At 48.5% G+C, this 19,823-nt stretch overlaps 1 protein-coding gene across 10 annotated transcripts in view; it reads left to right on the top strand.

The window, feature by feature from the left end:
* The first annotated feature begins 2,177 nt into the window (after positions 1 to 2,177).
* The window catches only part of ACSL1 (acyl-CoA synthetase long chain family member 1), an 80,072-nt gene continuing 62,426 nt past the window's right edge, over positions 2,178 to 19,823 (top strand). For 3 of the 10 annotated variants that reach the window (XM_045393109.2, XM_045393108.2, XM_045393116.2), the window contains exon 1: positions 2,178 to 2,230. The gene's annotated coding sequence lies outside the window, so the exon portion shown is untranslated. Of the gene's footprint in view, positions 2,231 to 13,414; positions 13,506 to 14,388; positions 14,617 to 19,823 lie in introns of those variants that run through there. The other 7 variants (XM_074040817.1, XM_045393112.2, XM_074040819.1 and 4 more) reach the window with 4 other exon arrangements.

Below are 19,823 nucleotides of genomic sequence, written 5' to 3'. Positions count from 1 at the left end.
TTTGAGACAGTCTTGCTCTGTCTCCCAGGCTGGAGTGCAGTGGCGCAATTTTGACTGGCTCACAGCAGCCTCCACCTCCCTGGGTTCAAACAATTCTTCTGCCTCAGCCTCCTGAGTAGCTGGGACTACAGGTATGCGCCAGCACACCCCGCTAATTTTTGCATTTTTAATAGAGACTGGGTTTCACCATGTTGGCCAAGCTGGTCTTGAGCTCCTGACCTCAGTTGATCTGCCTGCCTCGGCCTCGCAGAGTGCTGGGATTACAGGTGTGAGCCACCGTGCCTGGCTGTTCAGGTATCTTAGAATGGGACCTTACTTGGAGATTATCTCTTGATTACAGAGGTCATCAAGTTAAAATGAGGCAATTAGGATGGGCCCTCGTCCAGTATGACTGGTGTCCTTATAGAAAGGGGGAATTTGCACACACACACACCACAGGGAAGATGGTGTGAGGAGAAATAGGGAGAAGATGGACATCTGCAAGCCAGAGAGGCCTGGCACAGATGCTCTTCATGACCCTCAAAGGCAGCCAGCCCTGCCCTCGCCGTGATTTTGTACTTCTAGTCTCCAGAACCAGGAAAGACCATACCATTTCGATTGTTGAAGCCACTTAGTGTGTGGTACTTTGTTCCAGCAGCCCTTGAAAAAAATAGACCACAGAACTTGGGAGGTGCCTGCGGAGGCTCTGGGGCTGAGGGACTGGTTGCAGAAGTAAGATGAAAAAGGAGAGGCAAAGATGACAAAATCATGGGTGGGGAGGCGAGATCTGGACAGAAAAACCAGGGATTAGCCAAGTGGGAAGCAGTGAAAACGAACGTGGAGTCCATTTTTTCTAGATCTAGAAGAACTGAGCTGCCAGAGAGGTTGCTGGTGTGTGCGTTGCCCTCACCCCACTGCACCGCTGCGCCCAGCACATTGTGGGAGAGACCCAGGGAAAGTCCTTCAGATATTTGTGGGAGTGAACTGCAGGGTGCCTGAGGCCTGGGGCGAACCCATGGTCAGTTTCCCCGGCCTGCAGCCCAGGCATAGTCCTGTGGTGGTTGTGCCCACACTCTGGGGGCGACCTAAGTGCCAAGTGTGGTACTGCCCTCACTAGCATTCAACCTCTGTGCCCCGCTTCCTCTTTGGTGAAAGGACAGTAATGACAGCACCTACCCCACCGGATTATGAAGATTAAATAGAATAATGTGTATGCAATGTTTGTAGCAGTGCCTCGCATCAAGCACTGGGTAAACAGTATCTGTTATTATCAAAGGCCTTTATGACAACAATCATTCTTCAAACGGCCCGCCAGCCAACGCTGGGCGCAAACCCCACGGTAACCGGGACCACTGTTGTTAGAAGTTGAGGTTCCTGGTCGGTCCCAGGTGCTACAAGGAAGAGTAGCCTTTGGAATGTGAGCCCGAAAACCATCGTGTTGGCTTCTGAAGCCCCCAGACGGGCATGGCAGGGACGCGGAAGCCCTGAGAACCGCACAGCAGGTGGCCGCCCTGGTGCAGCGCGCAGTCGTCCCTCAGCTCCCCTGCACTGGTGTGAGCTGCAGGCGCTGCCCACCTCAGGCTCTGCAGACACCAGACAGAAAAGGTCTTCCGGCCAGGCAGCGTGGCGAAGCCCTGTGGGGCCGCGGTGAAAAAGGGCTCAAAGCGGCCGCGCAAGTCGGTGTCAAGCAAAAACGGAGAGGAAGGCCCTTGCCGCCAGGGCCCTCGCAGCAGAAGCCCGGCCTGCCAGGAGGCCAGTGGGGCACGGGCTGAGGGTGCAGGATCCGGAGGGCGCCGCCCGCCCCTCGGGCATCGCAGGGCCCAGGGTCCGCGGGGCCTCTGAGGTGAGGCGGTCCAATGTACCCTTTGTCCTTCCTCAGATTCATTATGAAATCCCAGGCAGTCCGGGCCACTCCAGCTGCGTTCGCCCGCCGCCGCCTCTCCCCCGCCGGCCATCCGCCAGCCACGCGCACCCAGACTGGAGGGCGGCCGACGCGCGGCGGGGCGGGGCCTGCGGGGGGCGGGGGCCTGCGGATGGGGCGGGGCCGCTGGGGGGCGGGGCCGCGGGAGGGCGGGGCCGGCGCGGCGAGCGCACCAGCAGCATCCTGGCTCAACCGCGGCGGTGGCGGGGGCGCAACTAGCAGGCAGAGGCGGCGGCGCCAGCGGCGCCTTAAATAGCATCCAGAGCCGGCGCGGGGCAGGGAGTGGGCTGCGGTGACAGCCGGCGGCGGAGCGGCCGGTCCACGGAGGAGGTGAGTGCGCCCGCCGTGCGGAGCCGCGCCTGCTCCTGCGGCGGTGCCTGGGCCCCGGCCGAGGCGCGGGCTGAGGTTGCCCTTCAGGGCCGAGCCCGGAGCAGCGGCCGCCGCGGAGGCGCGTGAGCCGCCTCAGGCTCGTGGGGCCGCGCCGCCTTTCCGGCCTCCTGCCGCGGCCCCGCTTCCCTCGGCAGCCGGAGGCCTCCAGGGCGCCCGTGCCGCCGCGGCTTCCTGTGTCTGAGCCGCGGGCGGCGCGGGCGCGGGGCTTGTGCGCGGCGGGGGATGCGCGCGGTACCGACCCCTGTGTGTGCGGCGGCGGGGACCGGCCCGGCGGAGCGGCCGGACGCCGCGCTTCGGTTGGGAGGAGGTGGCCCCGCCAGACCGCTGACGTTTCTCTCGGCCGCGGCCCCTGCCTGCCCCAGAGACCGGGTTCGCGGGCGTTCGGACCGCGCGTGGGGCGGGACTGCACCCGCGCCCGCTGAGATGCCGGCCCCACGCCGCGCGCCGGCACGAGGCCCACAGGCAGCTCAGAGGCCGCTGCCAGTTGCCGACATTCTCGCAGTGTCTCCAGAGGAGTGCCCGTGGCCCCTGCACTTGACCGTGGAGCATTGATCTAAGGCGTGCTGGCATTTTTTGAAATTGAGAAGCAAAGATAACGTCTGTCACCTGGCAGCGTAGACAGAGAGTGGCGGTAGATGACTTGAATGGACACGTGGATTCGAGTCTGGGGACAGGCGTTCCCCCAGTCAGTGCGTGTGAGAGTGTGGAAACCTCTTCCCCATACCGTCCAATTTCAAGGTTATGGAGCGTAGTTAAGAGTGACCATTCTAAAAGCGTCCTCTAGTGCCCTGGCTAAGACTTTTAAGCTTCTTGGTGCAGGAGTATCTGAAGTCCCGCGACTCTCACTGCCCTCCCTGCCTTTTATTATTTCTTGACTTTTGATTAGCTTTGAGAGAAACTGGTTAAATCTTGCAGGTTCTGCCACACATTTCACAATTTAACCTGTGATTGTCCCATGGAAAACAGTTATTGGCCTCATGCCAGCAAAAAAATCAAAAACTTCTGGTTGATTCTTTTTTTTTTTTTTTTTCAAGTGCATGTGGGAAGGTTAGGTTGGCTAAAACGTAAAGTTTGAGTTGTAGGTGTGTGCTGCGTAGGCTTGAGAAGATGGAGCTGTTTAAGGAACCATTGCTCGCCATCAGGTTGGAGCTAGACAGTGCAGTGCCATATAGTGGAAAAGGACCGGGTCTTGGGAGACTTACTTTCTTGTTCTGACTCAACTCGGAAAACACCTACCTAGTCTGAGGCCCCCTCAGACTATCTCAGAGTTGCTGCCACAAACACTGGTAAAACTGTCCCTACCTTCTAGCATGCTTCATGTCTACGTCTTGCTATATCTTTTTTGATGTAACTGTTTTGTGGAAAATGGTTGTGTGTTTGGGGAGGCTTTTGAGAAAAGATAAGGTTGTCTTGTCGTTAGAGCTGGGTATTTCTCCTCCTCTCTCCCTTCCAGTTTGTGAACAAACTGCATTAGACTAAAATATTTCATGAGTCCAAATACTGTGACTAGAAAAATAAACTTGTTAGCAGCACACCTTATACCTCTTCACTTTAAAATAATAGACATATTAAAGACTTCGTTTTCTGAATTTACTGTAAACAGAATACTTGAAAAAAAAAATTACCCAGACGGGTGCGGTGGCTCACTGTAATCCCAGCACTTTGGGAGGCCAAGGCGGGCAGATCACTTGAGGTCAGGAGTTCGAGACCAGCCTGACCAACATGGAGAAACCCTATCTCTACTAAAAATATAAATGATTAGCCAGGCGTGGTGGCACGCGCCTGTAATCCCAGCTACTCGGGAGGCTGAGGCAGAAGAATCGCTTGAATTCGGGAGGCAGAAGTTGTGATGAGCTAAGATCCCGCCACTGCGCTCCAGACTGGGGACAGAGCAGGACTCTGTCCAAAGACAAAAAAAAAAATACCCTTCCCCCACAATTTTAAGCATTTTGACATATTTCCTTCCTGTCTCTGTTGTTCCTATTTTTGCAGTATTTTTAGTATTATTGCAGGCAGCCTGACCAAAAAGAAATCTGAGCTGTTAAGTTTTTGGTATTTGGGAGGTAGATACATGTGACTCACGCATGTAGGGACAGGTGTCTGTTTATACCATACAGGTAGAGTTTTCATAGCCACCTCTACTTTTGGGTGAAGTTTAGGCTAACTGGAAGTGTACCAGCATGCTGTGGTGTATGCAGAAAAGTGAATATAATTCAGATTATGTGATAGTTTTCTCTTCTTGGCATTATGTATAACCCAGGGCTTACCACAAACTCAAATTTCTTATGCATTGACGTTCGGCATTTGATGTAAAATGACTATCTCAGAGTTGCTGCCACAAACACTGGTAAAACTGTCCCTGCCTTCTAGCATGCTTAATGTCTAGGTCTTGCTACATCTTTTTTGATGTAACTGTTTTGTGGAAAATGGTTGTGTGTTTGGGGAGGCTTTTGAGAAAAGATGAGGTTGTCTTGTCATTAGAGCTGGGTATTTCTCCTCCTCTCTCCCTTCCAGTTTCACTTTTCTGGAAATAGCAAGACTGTAGGAATAGTAATTTGTAGATATTTATAGTCAGTAACCTTAGAGGAATGTTTCATTTTTAAGATCAATTGAATTTATTGTGTAAGTTTGCCATTTAAAACGTGCCCATTTGTGTTTACTGTCTCTCATAACCGAACTCTGTTAAATTAGAATCCATTAGTAATGTTTTGTGGACAGTCTTGTTTGGATGATGCAATGCATGAGACTCCTGTACTACAAAATAGAGAAGAATTTCCTTTAAGGCAGCTCAAAGCTGTTGGTATCCTAAAGCCTTTTTAGGCCTCAGTGTCTGACAGGCAGTGGTCTGACAGGAGGTAGATAAAGGTGCTGGAGCTCTTAGTGAAGGCTGGCAGTCCAGCTTGGTAGTCAGACAAACGCATGACGGTCAAAAGTGCCTTCGACACTGGGGCCTGGAGAAGAATTCTCAGTGGCCAGCGCTGATCTGAAGCTGCAGAGAGTTGAGTTTGAGTTTCAACATGCTGGTACTTCAAGGGGCTTCTGAAAAGTTTTAAAGGAGCACAAGCCCTGAAGGAGTAGCTGAACTTAGTGAACTAGAGAAGGCAGGGGCAGTTTTACCAGGGTTTGTGGCAGCAACTCTAAGATTGTCATTTTACATCAAATGCTGAATGTCAATGCATAAGAAATTTCAGTTTGTGGCAAGCCTTGGGTTGTATATAACGGCAAGAAGAGAAAACTATGACATAATCTGAGTGATGTTCATTTTCTACATCATGACATTTTCGCTTTCTTTTTTTTTCTTTTCTCCCAGATAAGGTCTCACTCTGTCGCCCAGGTTGGAGTACAGGCACAATCATGGCTCACTGCAGCCTCCACCTCCCTGGGCTCAGTTGATCTTCCCACCTCAGCCTCTCCAGTAGCTTAGAGTACAGGCGCACACCACCATGCCCAAATAATTGTTTTTTTTGTTGGGGTGGTGGTGAAGCGGTTTTACCGTATTGTCCAGGCTTGTCTCGAACTCCTGGGCTCAAGCGATTTGCCCTCCTTGGCCTCCCCAAAGTGCTAGGACTACAGGCGTGAGCCACTGCATCCAGCCCACTTTCACTTTCTTGACTGTGTTAGAAACAACACAGTATTCATTCACTTATGACCTTTGAGGAATCTAGAGGGGTGGGTGAAATACTGGAGACTCCTTGAAGTGTGGCTGGCTTCAAGGGTGTCACCCTTGGACAAAAACTTAAGTGGAGGTGAGTAAGGGCCCCGCTACCCTTTGCTGCCAGCCTTAGAAGGATATGATCATCTGGAGGCAAATAGCTTGTTGCTTGAGGCCAGGAGTTCAAGACCAGCCTGGGCAACACAGCAAGACCCCATCTCTAGAGAAAAAAGGTAAAAACAATAACATAAAATCTCAAAACTGGTGGTTCCATTATAGGTGCCTGGGCTGATTCTCTTTATGAAATATTTGCTGGTCTTCAAGTTTAAATAAAATTCTGAAAGCTGTCTAATATCTAAACCAAAACCACTTACCACAGAAAAGCTATATTCATTTTTCATATTTCAAGAGTCATGAACGCTTATTGGAAAAAATTTGGGAAATAGGAAAAATGAAGCTCTTCCAGAGATTAAATACTATTAACATTTTGTTGTATTTCCTTCCGGTCTTTTTTCCCTATACAATAAACAAATTTTAAGCATATATTGTTAATTAAAGATTAAAATTTTGACAATTTAATCACCTAAGTTATATTGTGGGCTTTTTTCCACGTCGTTACATATTCTTCAAAAACTAAGTTCTGAAGACAACTGCATTATTTGCTGTATGGACCATAATTTAGTTGCTTCTCCCCTATTGCTGGATATTTTTCAGAACAGTTTACCCACCTTTGTTATATGTTTAAATAGGTCTTTAAAAAATAGGGCATGTTCTGCTTTAAAACTCTTGAAATTAACAATAATTTGAAAAGTGTTTTTACTAATGAATAGGCTTGATGGACTTTTGGGTTCATGTGTTCCAGTCAAAAGCGGTTGAAATAGGGATTTCATGGTTTGGAAAGAGAAATGGAAAGAAGTTAGGGCATCAGAGGAGGAAACGGGGCCTGCCTGTAGACCATTTCCTCATTCTGGAGGGGACTTCTGATAAATGTAGGCTCTGTCCATTAGCACAGCTTTGGCTGCTATAGAAATGGGCACTTTCCCCTTAGGTTTGTTGTGGGAGAAATGTCCATCTTAGAAGGACTGAAATACTCTGAATACTATTTATTCCTTTATTAAGCAGAGTCATGAGAAAGTGCTTCCGGAGCTAGTTTCTCCTTCTGGGCCCAGGTGTCCGCCACGAAGCAGGGCTGTGGTAGCTGACCGAGGTGGTGGCCACAGCCTGGACACAGCCAGGTTTAGGAACGAAGCAGTGACCATAGCAGCAGACAGAGCCAGGTGCTGCTAAGCTTCTGATGGGTTAACTCATTAGTACCCCCAGCAACCCCGTAAGGTAAGTCCTGCTGCTAGCCTTACTGTACGCAAGATAAAGGAACAGGTGCAAAGATAAAGTTGCTCAAACCAGAATTTGAACCTAGGCAGTCTGGCTTCAGGGTCTGTGCTCCTAATTGCTTGACTCTACTGCCCCTCCAGAGCTAGAAGTTTCTCAGTCCAGGAGGGCCTAAAAAGTTCCAGGTTAGGCCAGGCGCGGTGGCTCACGTCTGTAATCCCAGCATTTTGGGAGGCCCAGGCGGGTGGATCAACCTGACCAATATGGTGAAACCCCGTCTCTACTAAAAATAACAAAAATTAACCAGGCGTGGTGGCGCGTGCCTGTAGTCTCAGCTACTCAGGAGGTTGAGGCAGGAGAACTGCATGAACCCAGGAGGCGGAGGCTGCAGTGAGCCCAGATTGCGCCACAGCACTCCAGCCTGGGCGACAGAGTGAGCCTCCCGTCTCAAAAAAAAAAAGGGAAGAAAGTTCCAGGCTATACACCTGGCAGTAAGACAGGAAGGACAGAGCTGAGTCTCCTTCGGTGTCGCTGCTCCTTGATTTTACCCCCATCTCATTTATAGTCTGCCTTGAATTATCTCTTTATACCACTAGAGTGCTGAAAGAGACCACACATTTTGATTCAGCTTGGCTCAGGGAGTGGTAAGATCACTTGCTATGTAGCTGTGACTTTCTAGAGAATTAAAAAATAAAAGGCTTTGCCTGCCCTGGACATTGGTCTTGTAAGGCTGGAGAACAATTGAGGCGCACAGTGAATGCATGCAGTGTGCTGGAGGAAGAGAGCACATTTCAGCTGGGAACAGGACTCAGGCCGAGCAGTGGTGGAGCAGCGTCCGCTAATGTAGGAGACTGGCCTCACTGCACCCATAGGTTTGCTTTCTGCTCTGTGTCGTGGGGTACTTTGATCTCTCAGCGCATTCTAGATCATATTCAACACTTTGAACAGACGAGAATAAAATTGGGACTTCTCGGGGTATGAAGGCACAGCAGCATCGCCTAGTGGTTGTGGATCTCTTTTTCCCAGTGAGATTTTAGGCAGAACCCTGAGAGATGAAATACATAAAAGCAGGGCTGCGGTGGTTGAAGGGCTTCCTCTGTCTCCCTTTGCCACCTGTGAGGGACTTCAGAGCAACACTGAGATAAGCCACCTTATTCATTGCACCCGTGCAGTGACTGCAGGGCTCGGAGGGGGGTGACTTGGCCAAGGTGACAAAACCTGCCTGCCCCTCTGGCCATACACGCATGTGGAGTTTGTTCCTGGATCCTGTGCCTGTTCAAAGAATGGCTGGACCTTGGTGTTGCCCTTGATTTCTGCCCTGAAGTCCAGTCAGCCAGCAGTTCTGCTTATTCTGACCTACTCTCTGCAGTATTGCCCAACGCACATGCATTTTCTCCTTGCCTTCTCAGTATTGCCATCCTGGTCCAGAATTGTCACCTCCAGTTTAAACAGTGAAGGCCTTTGTTAGAAGGGGGGGCAGGGTGCAGAGGGGAATGGTTGCTTTTTCTAAATCACGGCTCTGATCAAATCCCTCCTGAGCGGAAGCCTTCCAGGCCCCCCTCTGTAAGGCCCCGGGTGTTTGTTTACCTTACCTGTCAGGGCTTCTGCAGCTTGGTTCTTACCTGCTGTCTCCACGCTTCTCCAAACCACCACATCCTGAGGCTTCTAGAAAGCAGACTCTGGTGGCACGGGGTTAATGGGTCTGTGTACCCAAGACACTGTACCTGGGTGCTGTCATCTGCCCGACTGACCTTCCTATGTCCTGGTCCGATGGTGTCTTTGATCTTACAGCTAAGATTCGAGACCCTAAAAGTCTCTAGACTCAAGCCTGTGTTTTTGCTGGGATAAAGTTTGTGTTGAGTACATCTAGGCTGGGTGTGGTGGCTCACGCCTGTAATCCTAGCACTTTGGGAGGCCAAGGCAGGCTGATCACCTGAGGTCAGGAGTTTGAGACCAGCCTGGACAACATGGTGAAACCCTGTCTCTACTAAAAATAAAAAAATTAACCGGGTGTGGTGGCAGGCACCTGTAATCCCAACTGCTCAGGAGGCTGAGGCAGGAGAACCTCTTGAGCCTCGGAGGTGGAGGTTGCAGTAAGCTGAGATAGCGCCACTGCACTCCAGCCTGGGGTATAGAGTGAGAATCTGTCTTCAAAAATAAAAGTACATCTAAATGGTACAATGCCCACCTCGGCCTGTTTGGAATGCCATTCCTTGTCCCACGGAGCCCTGCTCCTCAGAGACACTTTTCCTGGAGTGACTCTCCCCTTCCTCAGCTGCGCTCACTGTCGTTCAGCTGGGGAGGCACCAGCGACCACGCTAGTGGTTAAAATATCGAAACGCTCCCATCCTGGCTAGAGAACAGCTGCTACCCTAGTGCCCCACCCTTAATATGGAAACTAAAGGGTTCATACATGGGGCAGCAGAGGAACTTCGGAGCCCTGTTCTGGTGCCCTGGCCTGTGTCTTTCCTGACTGGTTGGTGCCTGGCTATACTGGGTATTAAATATTTTGACGAGCATCCCAGCCTCTGTCCCACGTGCATCTTTTCATGAGCACATATCTGGCTTTCACAGACCGGCACCCCAGCCACACTCTAAGCTCTGGGCACATGGGAGACCTAGTCACTGTCATTTCTGTGTTTTCAGCAGCATTTAATACAGGGCCTTACCACTAGTAAGCAGGTATGATTATCTGATGATGGATTGAGTGTAGGGCAGGTTCCAATGGTCAGATGTCCCATAGAAGGTGGTCCCTAACAAGAGTATACATTGTCATGTTCCAGGTTTGTCTATTCTGATCCTGTGCAAAACTTAGATCTTATAGCTAAGATCAAGGCACTGAAAGTCTCTAGACCTAAGTCTGTGCTTTCACTGGGTGAAGTTTGTGTTTCAGAGTACGTCTGAGGTGTTTCTTTCCGTGTAGTTTGAGTTGTGGTGGAGAAGCAGGTGGCTGTGGTCTTTGCAGGGTGTGGGAGGGGAGGAGATTGGTGTTGAGTCCCAGCTAATGTTACATAACTCTACTGTAGTCTTCCTTTACCTGGTATTCTTGCGTTCAAATTGCCCCTTGTTTCTGTGCCACTAGTGAAATGGTCAAATGGCTCATTGTTCCTTCAAGGAACAGGTAATAGGTGGACAATTACCTACATTGTGCCTTAGGCAAGTTTCTGAGGCATCCCAGGATGGGTAGCTGGCGGGGGCCTTGTCTGTCAAGCGTCCCAGCCAGGCACCTCACAGTGGACGGAACTGAGTTCTCGAGGGGGTGGCTGAGCAGTCCAGACTCTCACGTTAGACTCTGAAGACAGCCAGTCTGTGCTTTTCTCTTCTGACGTGAGTCAGAGGCAAATTTTGCTGATGCCAAGACCTCCCTGGAGTTCAGGCAGGGTGAAGATCCTTGTCCTTGGGGTCAGGGCTGAAGCTTCAGGGTTTCCAGGACAGACCTTCAGAGGAGGCCAGTCCTGGAGCCTGGCATGGGTCTCAGCCTCAAGTCTCTGTCCTCCACAAAGGCGGGCTCAGCACTAACCCTCTCTCGCAGGCCAAGTGACAGTCACCAGCAGCGTCTTGCCCTCTCTGGCATGCTTCTCTCCATCACTGGGTGATGCTGAGTGTCTTTGCCTCCCTCCTTGATGTGACAGTCCCTTTTTACAGGCTTTCGCAGACACTGTCCCTCTGCCTCCCAGGCGTGGCACGCCTTTCAAGGTGCTTCCATTAGCAGCTTCATTCATTGTTGCCCATGGTGGGGAACAGATGGAGACACTAGCCAGGCAAGACACCAGAGCGGCTGTAGGGCTGCTCAGGAGATTGAAGGACTGTCTCGAGTGGGGTATGTGCCCCATAGAGGCTGGCTAGCCCATCCATTAGGGTGTAGATAGAATAGAAACATTAGAACTTCTATGGATAGTTATTTTTTGGCCATCTTTTAAATTCATATTTGTGTGTTTTCTAATGTTCAGAACATATTTGCAGAATGTCCATGTATATAGTTTATAGATAAAAGCATTTACATGTGAGGGGTGCATGTATTTATTAGGGTACATCATCAGAAGTTTAGAGAACCAGAAAGTTAACTCCTTCTCTAGCACCAGTATCATGGGAGACCTCTGAATGCCATTTTTTCAAAAGGAAAGAATTTGTCAGTTAAAGGGGAATAGAAACTGCTCTCTGGCTGGGTTGTGATTCTTGTCAAATAGGCCTGTGACTTCAGGAGAGTCGGGTTAACTCCAGAGTATGTTTTGTCTTCGATCGCAGAGCTTAGCAATGTGGAAGCCTCATTGGGATCGGGGTTTTATTTTTTTCTCTTTTGTTTACTATCATATCCCCTGAGGCTGGAGCTGACTTTGCATATCCTCAATATTTGCAAATTGAATATATGAGCCTTTCTATTGCATGATAATTAAGTATTGTGCTGAGTTGGATGCTTCAAGTCAATATTCAGGTTGGCTCCTTTTGTTTAAACCGTTGGGCAGTTGGCGAGATGCAGCCTACGTGCCAGTCAGTTTTACTGTCCTACACATCATACCCCCATGCGGTGGAACCATAGAGCCATGGAGGCCTCAGAAGTGTCACCTGAGAGACAGGGTGTTGGGATGTAACTTAAAATAATTTTTTAAGAAGTGGGTATAATGAAACAGTAGTAGCAAAATGTTGATCATTACTGGAACTGAAGTTGGAGTCATGGGTACATAAAATACAGTTTTATTATACTACTATGTCTACTTTTGAATATATTTGAATTGTCATAATACATTTTAAGTGAAACATAAAGGGAGTATAGAGACCCCAAACTAGTATCACCCATTCCGAGCAGGTAATGGCCGAACTGTACAGTCTCTTTTTCTTTCTGTCTTTTAAACACTGGTCATTGTTCTATAATCTTCTGCAACTTGTTAGGTTTGTTTTGATTTTGGCTTCCCCAGGGCCAGTCGCCTCTTTTTATAGTTACCTGAGCTCTTTGTGTAATTTTAGCTCCTGTCTCGTGGTTGTCACCCGTACCTTTCTTCTCCTTCCCCATACGATGGGCTAAATCCTGGTTAACCTTTTCTCTATTTCACTTGTTGCTTCCTGTGACACCACTGAGGTCTTCCGCGTAACAGGCACAATTTAGAGGTCAGAACAGGGTCCCATGTTTTTTGCAGGCTGTGTCCAGTCCTGGGAACCCACAACCTATGATTATCTTGTAGATTCCATTCATCTCTGCTTTTTTTTTTTCTCTTTTTGACGGAGTCTCTGTCGCCCAGGCTGGAGTGCAGTGGCGCCATCTTGGCTAAGTGCCACCCCCGCTTCCCAGGTTCAATCGATTCTCCTGCCTCAGCCTCCGAGTAGCTGGGACTACAGGCGCCTGCCATCACGCCCGGCTAATTTCGCCATGTCAGCCATGCTGGTTTCGAACTCTTGACCTCAGATGATCCACCCACCTCTGCTTCCCAAAGTGCTGGGATTACAGGCATGAGCCTGTAAACTTGGCCTCATCTCTGCTTTTTAAAGTCACAGCAGGTACCTGTTGAAATGTGTAAAAACTCAAGTGGATTTCTCCAAACTCTTGAGAGGCTGGTCTTCCTCTCCCAGGGCAGAGAGGTCTTTGTGTTCTGTCTTCTCACCCATGTCCTGCTAAGCCATTTCTGTGGTTATCAGTCTCTGAAACCTTGATGTATTTTAAGAGGTGTAAGTAACTCTACCCAACCTGTGCCCTCTTTAGCCTTCTTATCCAGGTCACTGATATGTGATAGCTGTGACCTCTGCGAGCCGTGGGGTGGTGTGGACTCCTTGAAGACAAGGACTGAGTCTTGCTCCTCCCAGTCTCCCACTCCAGGCCTGGGTCCTGGCGGGGACAGGAGGGCTTTATGAACTAAACACCCACTGGGCGAGGGCGAGCCTCCTGCAGCCAGCTGTTTCTTACTCAGCCGGTTGACAAGAATGCTGTCATGGGAGAGAGAGGCAGAGGCTCCTGGCAGTTGCTTTACAATGTTGCTGTGAGTCCCCAGCCCACCTGCTGCTCCTGCAGGGCCTCCTCCCTGCCTCTTTGCTCACAGCACTGTCTGGCTGTTGCTGTTCTCCACCCCCTCCTGTCTCTGCCTGTTCAGACTTGGCCTGGTTCCACCTTCAGCTCTCTGGACAGCCCTCCCTCAGATGCCTGGTGCATGCGTACTGTTTTCTCCCTCCTCTAGATTCCTGGAGCACCAGGGCTCTACCTGCCGTGGTTATCAGATCTGTCTTCGGTGGCTCTGTTAACTCTTGCAGGTGTGTTTATCTTCATTGATATCCTAAACTTGCTGAAGGCAAAGAAAACCTTGTAAGTGCTTTATCCTCAAGCTTTCTGTTTGTCAGGGACTAAGGAGAGTTCCTCATCCCCCTGTAACGTTCAGAGTGTTGCTTCTTTTTTGTGGTGTGACCCCTTTTTCAAAGAGGCACTTAAGTGGAAGTGGCTCACATAGCAGGTCAGCAGCTGAGCTGGGTCCAGCGCAGGCAGACGATGCAAAGCATAGCTACGTATTTTCCAGGAAGGGTTTATATCCTATCTGTCATTCTGTTCTAAGGACAGGTCACTACCCTAAATCCTTTGTGGAGCAGGTGGGAAATACATAAATACAAGAGGACATTAACTGACCTGACTCACTTATAGCTTCTTTATCTTGAGAAACTTTAAAAATACAGCTAATAGTTAGGATGGCAAGTTTTATATTGTATTAATTTTACCACAGTAAAAAATTGGAAAAAATACAGCAACATACAAAGAACAACAACAGTAGTAAAAGCATCCATAGACTCGCCACATAGAATTGAGGGTTTTATCATTGACTCTTTTGTTCACACATCACTGTTCCCTGGGGCTTTTGGGTATAGGTGGAAACTTCATTGTTTACTCCTGTACGCCGGGATTGCCTGGCCGTCTTTTCCCTTCTCTTACATAGTCTTGGAGAAGCTACCATGGTGTTCGTGATGGAACGAGGCGTAGCTCTCCTCTGTTCCCACTCTCTTCTTTATTCTCCCTGAAGCCGGCACCGATAGAGGAGCTGGCTCAAGATTTTGCAGCTGATCGGAGGCACAGCCAGTACCTAGAATGTGATCTTCTTGCATTTGGTCTAGGATTCTTTCCATGTTCATATTCTGTTTATTTCCATAGTCACCACGGGAAGATGGGAAGATCCTGACTTTGGGCAAAGCGCCTGAGAGGACCCGAGGATGTAGGTACCTTCTCTGCGAGCAGTTTCTCAAACAAGTGGAGCTTCCTCTCCATCCCTGGCCCTCGGAGGAGGAGAGTGCCTGCCTAGCTTGGGGCTCGGGGCCAGCTCTGGCTGTTGTGAAAGGACATTTGATCCTCTCTGCTGTGAAGTTGTCCTCCCTCCTCCTGGTATGGTCCCTTGCTTCAGGGCTGACTTTGTGGTTCAGCTGAGTCCAGTCAGGTGAAGAGTCTTCTGGATTCTTTCAGTGGCAAAAAGCCATTTATTTCCTTCTTTAGCTTTTGTAATAACAGGCCGTGCTTGTCTTGCCTAGTACCCTTAGAACCTACTGCCGTGTTCTTCAACATGCAGTCATACAGACACAATTCTGACTCTTCCTGTGCTGAACGTCCACTGAAATAACGTGCTGTATTGATCCAGTTCATGGGTAAGAAGTTTAATCTACACAAGCCTTATCTGTCTTGCTCTTTGCAGAATGGTTGCGTCAGCCTAACAAGCAGATCTTTCTGTCTCCATCCACTGCCACAAAGCTGTTGACTTAGGCTATCTGCCCAAGTCTGCTGGCTTCTCTAGCTCTTACCAGTAAACTTCTGTCTCGTTGTGATGTATCTACAACAGTTGCTTAGCCTTATTCAATCAGTATTGGAAGACAAGTGGAATAATCTTGCTCCTCAGGACATTTTTTGAATGGAAACTTGCCCTCTTAAATAGGTACTGCCAAAATTTAGCCCTGCTGTCCCACGCAAAGGCTGTACATGACCTGGATATCTCCACGGGGCGTGTCCTAACTATAATCGTCATTTTCTCACGTGGATGTACGTGACAGATATTTGTCGCTGTGTGTGAAGAGAGAAGGGAGGAGAGCTATATGTTTTGTTTTTTTTTTTTACTCTGGAGAATGTTGGGCAGGTCCTGTTGTCAGCATTCCGTACGTCGCAGATGGCTGCCCACTAGCTCCGTGTTTCTGGAGCGTTCTGCTCATTGGAGCCCTCGCACGGGACTCTGGATCTTGTGCTTGAGTCTTGTCTGTTTCCCTGGTTTGGAAGATTCTCTTTTCTATCATAGAAAGCTCACAGAAGTTGGAGTCCAGCCCTGGTATGGGGCTCTGGGCTCAAGCCTTTCTGACCATTTGCTGTTTTACCTAAGAAAAGTACTTATTTGATCTCTTCCCTTCCCTGTGGGCAGCCTTGATTTGTTTTAAATGAATCATCAGTCGTCTGTCCAAATCTCAGTGTATCTCAGTGTCTTCTAAAGGCACTTGCCCTTAGAGTTGATGGCAGCCTTGGGCTGACATTATACGTAAGTGAAACAATTTGACGGCAGCCTTGGGCTGACATTATACGTAAGTGAAATAGAAAACGTGATCAAAATAAGAGCAAGAGAATATTCTTATGTCCCCTTTAAATCAGTGGCTCACACCGTTTTCTTTGTCCCCCAGTCAGCCAGGAGATGTTCTCTAATCCTTTCTGGTACGCTGTATAGGAGTCTGGTGGGAGTAGAAGGAGATGACTGAAGTTGGAAAATGCTTTCAATACCCCCTTTCTTTTTGGAGAATCACTGATTTATGAATATATCCTCCAGGGACCTGCCGCAGAGACACGGTCACAATCACAGAGGGTGTGACATGGTCAGAATCACACAGGGTCATTCATGACTTGGCAGATGTTTGTTAAGCACCTGTCCTGGGCTTGGGACTGTGTTAAGCACCAAGGGCGTATAAAGACAGATGGGAGGAGACCCTGGCGGGGGAGAGGAAGGAGCAGCTACGTCGGTACTAAGTACCACTCGCTGTAAGTGTAAGACAGGAGGTCCTAAGTACCACACAGGGGTTACAGATAAAGAAGTCCTGGAGTTCAGAGGAAGGACTGATTGCCTGTCATAGAGAGGAGGGGATTGTGTAAGATTTCGGGGTGATTGTGGAACCGCCGCCTCCTCACACGTGAAGGAGGGCCCTGAGGACCCTGGAGAGTTGGGCGGGTTGCTCACAAATCGCCCTCCTGTCTCCTCCTCCCAGTGTCTCTTCAGGGTTTTGCCGTTCATTCGCAGGCTCAAAATTACTTCTCTTTTTTCCATTTGTATCCACTGAAGCAGTTTTTAAAAATAATGAAACGTTTTTATTGTGGTAAACTATATATAACATAAAATTTGTCATTCTGATCACTTTTAAGTATACTGTTACACAATGGTTGAAGTACATTCACAGTGTTGTATAACCATTACCACCATCTAGTTCCAGAATTTTTCGTCATCCCGAGTTGAAACTCTGTACCCGTTAAGCAATAATGCTCATTCCTCCTCCCCCCGCCCAGCCCCCAGTAACCTCTCTGCTGCCTTCTGTCTCTGTAAATTTGCTGATTCTAGGTACCTCCTAGAAGTGAGATCATGCAATATTTGTCCTTTGCTTCATCCATGTCATGGCGTGTATCCAAATTTCCTTCTTTTTAAAGGTTGGGTAATATTCCATTGTATAGACTACATTTTGTTGATCCATTCATCTGTTGTTGGAAATTTGGATTCGAATCCTGGGCTCTTAAAGCATTGTGCAGCTGGGCGCGGTGGCTCACACCTGTAATCCCAGCACTTTGGGAGGCCAAGGCGGGCAGATCATGAGGTCAGGAGATCAAGACCATCCTGGCTAACACAGTGAAACCCTGTCTCTACTAAAAATACAAGAAAAAAAAAAAAAAATTAGCTGGGCGTAGTGGCGAGTACCTGTAGTCCCAGCTACTCGGGAGGCTGAGGCAGGAGAATGGCGTGAACTGGGGAGGCGGAGCTTGCAGTGAGCCGAGACCGCGCCACTGCACTCCAGCCTGGGCGACAGAGTGAGACTCCGTCTCAAAAAAAAAAAAAAAAAAAAACCAAAAAACTTTGTGCATCATGGCTGGTCATTATCAGTGTCACCTATGCCCTCTGTCTAGACTCGAACACCCACGCATGCCTGGGCTGATGTGCTTGGCTGTTGAGGTCCATGGGCTTTGACTTCAGATCCAGGCAGTCATCCTGTTCTCGTGTGGAACAAGGGCAGGACATTTGACTCCTATAGTTTCCTGATCTTTGAGCTGAAGGCAGTAACAACCCCGTGCAGTAAGGCCTGTGACGAGCACGCATTTAGTCCTGTGCGCAGTCGCTTAGCACAGCGCCTGACACACACCAAGTGCGTAAGCACAGTGGCTCCTTACAAAATCATAGCTAAGCCGATTTCCCCAAACATCTTCCTTCCCCTCTCCTATCCGCTTGAGCCCTATTGTTGGTTCCAGATTAATGTGCAAAAATGCGAGCCCTGGGGTCCGGAGGCACTTCTAGTAGCCTCGTCTCTGTCCCTGTAGCGTGAAGGATAGCTCATTTTCCTAGACGATGCTCATTCGTTGGGACCAGCTCACCTGTGCCTTCTCCATGCAAGTCTCCCCGGGAGAGAATGCTCCCTGTCAGAATTCCTTTTGCACTTACTGCTACTTTGTTATCCACTATTGTGTGTAGACATTTATGTTATGTCTTTTAATTCCAAGCCTCATTAGTGAGGTCTGCAAGTTTTTCCTCAGTTTATACCCCCATCTGAATATGAAACAATTCACCTGCCCCAATATAAGATGAAAGTGTCCCAAAATTCTCCTTCAGTCTTCCTATTTAGGTCTTACCAAGGCTGTTGTAGTATGAGGTGCTCTCAGCCCCTGTATTTGGAGCAGCCTCAGGGAGAGAGAAGGCACATTGTCCTGAAACCATCTCTGCCAGTCCTAGTCATGGGTCTTTGTACAGGTCAGCTCGCTGAGGTAGACTTTTTCTAAGGCAAATTTAATGCTAGCTGGGTAATTATTTCTTAGGGTTTGACCTTACAAAAGCAAATGTTGGTTGTTACTGTAAATAGTACATTTAAAAATCCATTTAAAAAGCAATAGAGTATGAGGTTTAGATAGATAAATGTGGACCCATAGGACAAAATTTCTCCTGTTCTAATATCATTCAAATGTGTTCTTGTGACTTGGGAGGATTTTTTCACTAGTAGCGCATATATGACTTCAAAAACTGCTTCAACTTCAACAATTTCAATGGAAGAGGAAAATGTGAACGTATGCCGCAGAAAACTGTTCGATGCTTCAAAAAGTGGCTGTAGAGATGCCCCAAACCCTATTTGAAGACGCGTGTTCAAAGAACTCAAAGAACATAGTAATGAAATGGGAATTTTTTTTTTTTTTTTGAGACGGAGTCTCACTCTGTTGCCCAGGTTGGAGTGCAGTGGCACCATCTCAGCTCACTGCAAGCTCTGCTTCCCGGGTTCATACCGTTCTCCTGCCTCAGCCTCCCTAGTAGCTGGGACTACAGGCGCTCGCCACCACACCCAGCTAATTTTTTTTTTTGTATTTTTAGTAGAAACGGGGTTTCACCATGTTAGCCAGGATGGCCTTGATCTCCTGACCTTGTGATCCTCCCGCCTTGGCCTCCCAAAGTGCTGGGATTACAGGTGTGAGCCACTGTGCCCGGCCTAATGAAATGTGAATTTAAAACAGTATTTCTAAAGTAATTTAGTTCTTCATGTGACTTAAATATAGATGTAGTTTAATGAATACAGAAACTGCTATACGATATTTGACCCTGCATCCTAAAAATTTATCTGTTCAAATTCGACATGTTGTGTTTGAGATCTCTTTATTTTGGGGGGTATATATGATATTTGTGACCAATGTGAATGGTTGAGGTATGGTCCTCATTTTACTGGTTAACACTTAAAAGCTTTGTGTCTCACTCTGTCTCTGGTAACTTTATAAGGGGATGGGCAGGGAGTGGTTTAAGTGTAGAGGTACTCAGCTGGACTTGATATTTCAATAAGATTTATAAAATCAGGGCATCCACTCTGTTTCTCCTTTTTAAGTCTTTTGGAAATTCAATTGGTGATCTATAAGATCACTTTAATGAAGATTAAGTGGGTTTAAGATTTATTATACTTAATTGGGAAGAAAAAGCCCCAAGGCAGTGGGGTGGGACTAGCTAACTCCCTGTGGAGCCGCTTGCATGTTTGTGTGTGGGATCCCAAAGTTACCCCAAATCTTTCTCCTGATGCTCGGAGTGAGGAGATGGGCCCAGGGCAGTGACCACAGTCAGGACTCGGTGGGATAGGGTTTGGACAGCGACCTCTGCTTTCCTGTCTAGCTGGGAGACTGGCATCTCTTTTGAGCTGCTGTACCTCCCTCTCTCTAGGGAGAGCCTGACTGCTCTTTTGGTTCAAAAGGGAATGGCTTAAGCAAATCTAACTTTAGGGAATTTGCCAAGCCAGGGTTAAGGAGCACACATCCAACGGGTTTGGAGTGGGGCTTTGAAAGAACAGCAAATGGCCCGGCTGCTGCTCTCTTGTTCCTCCCTGAAGCCTGAGCTCTGCCCAGCTAGT

The sequence above is a fragment of the Macaca fascicularis genome, chromosome 5 (assembly GCF_037993035.2).
Source record: "Macaca fascicularis isolate 582-1 chromosome 5, T2T-MFA8v1.1".
Taxonomy (NCBI): domain Eukaryota; kingdom Metazoa; phylum Chordata; class Mammalia; order Primates; family Cercopithecidae; genus Macaca; species Macaca fascicularis.
This window is presented reverse-complemented; position numbering and strand designations above follow the sequence as displayed.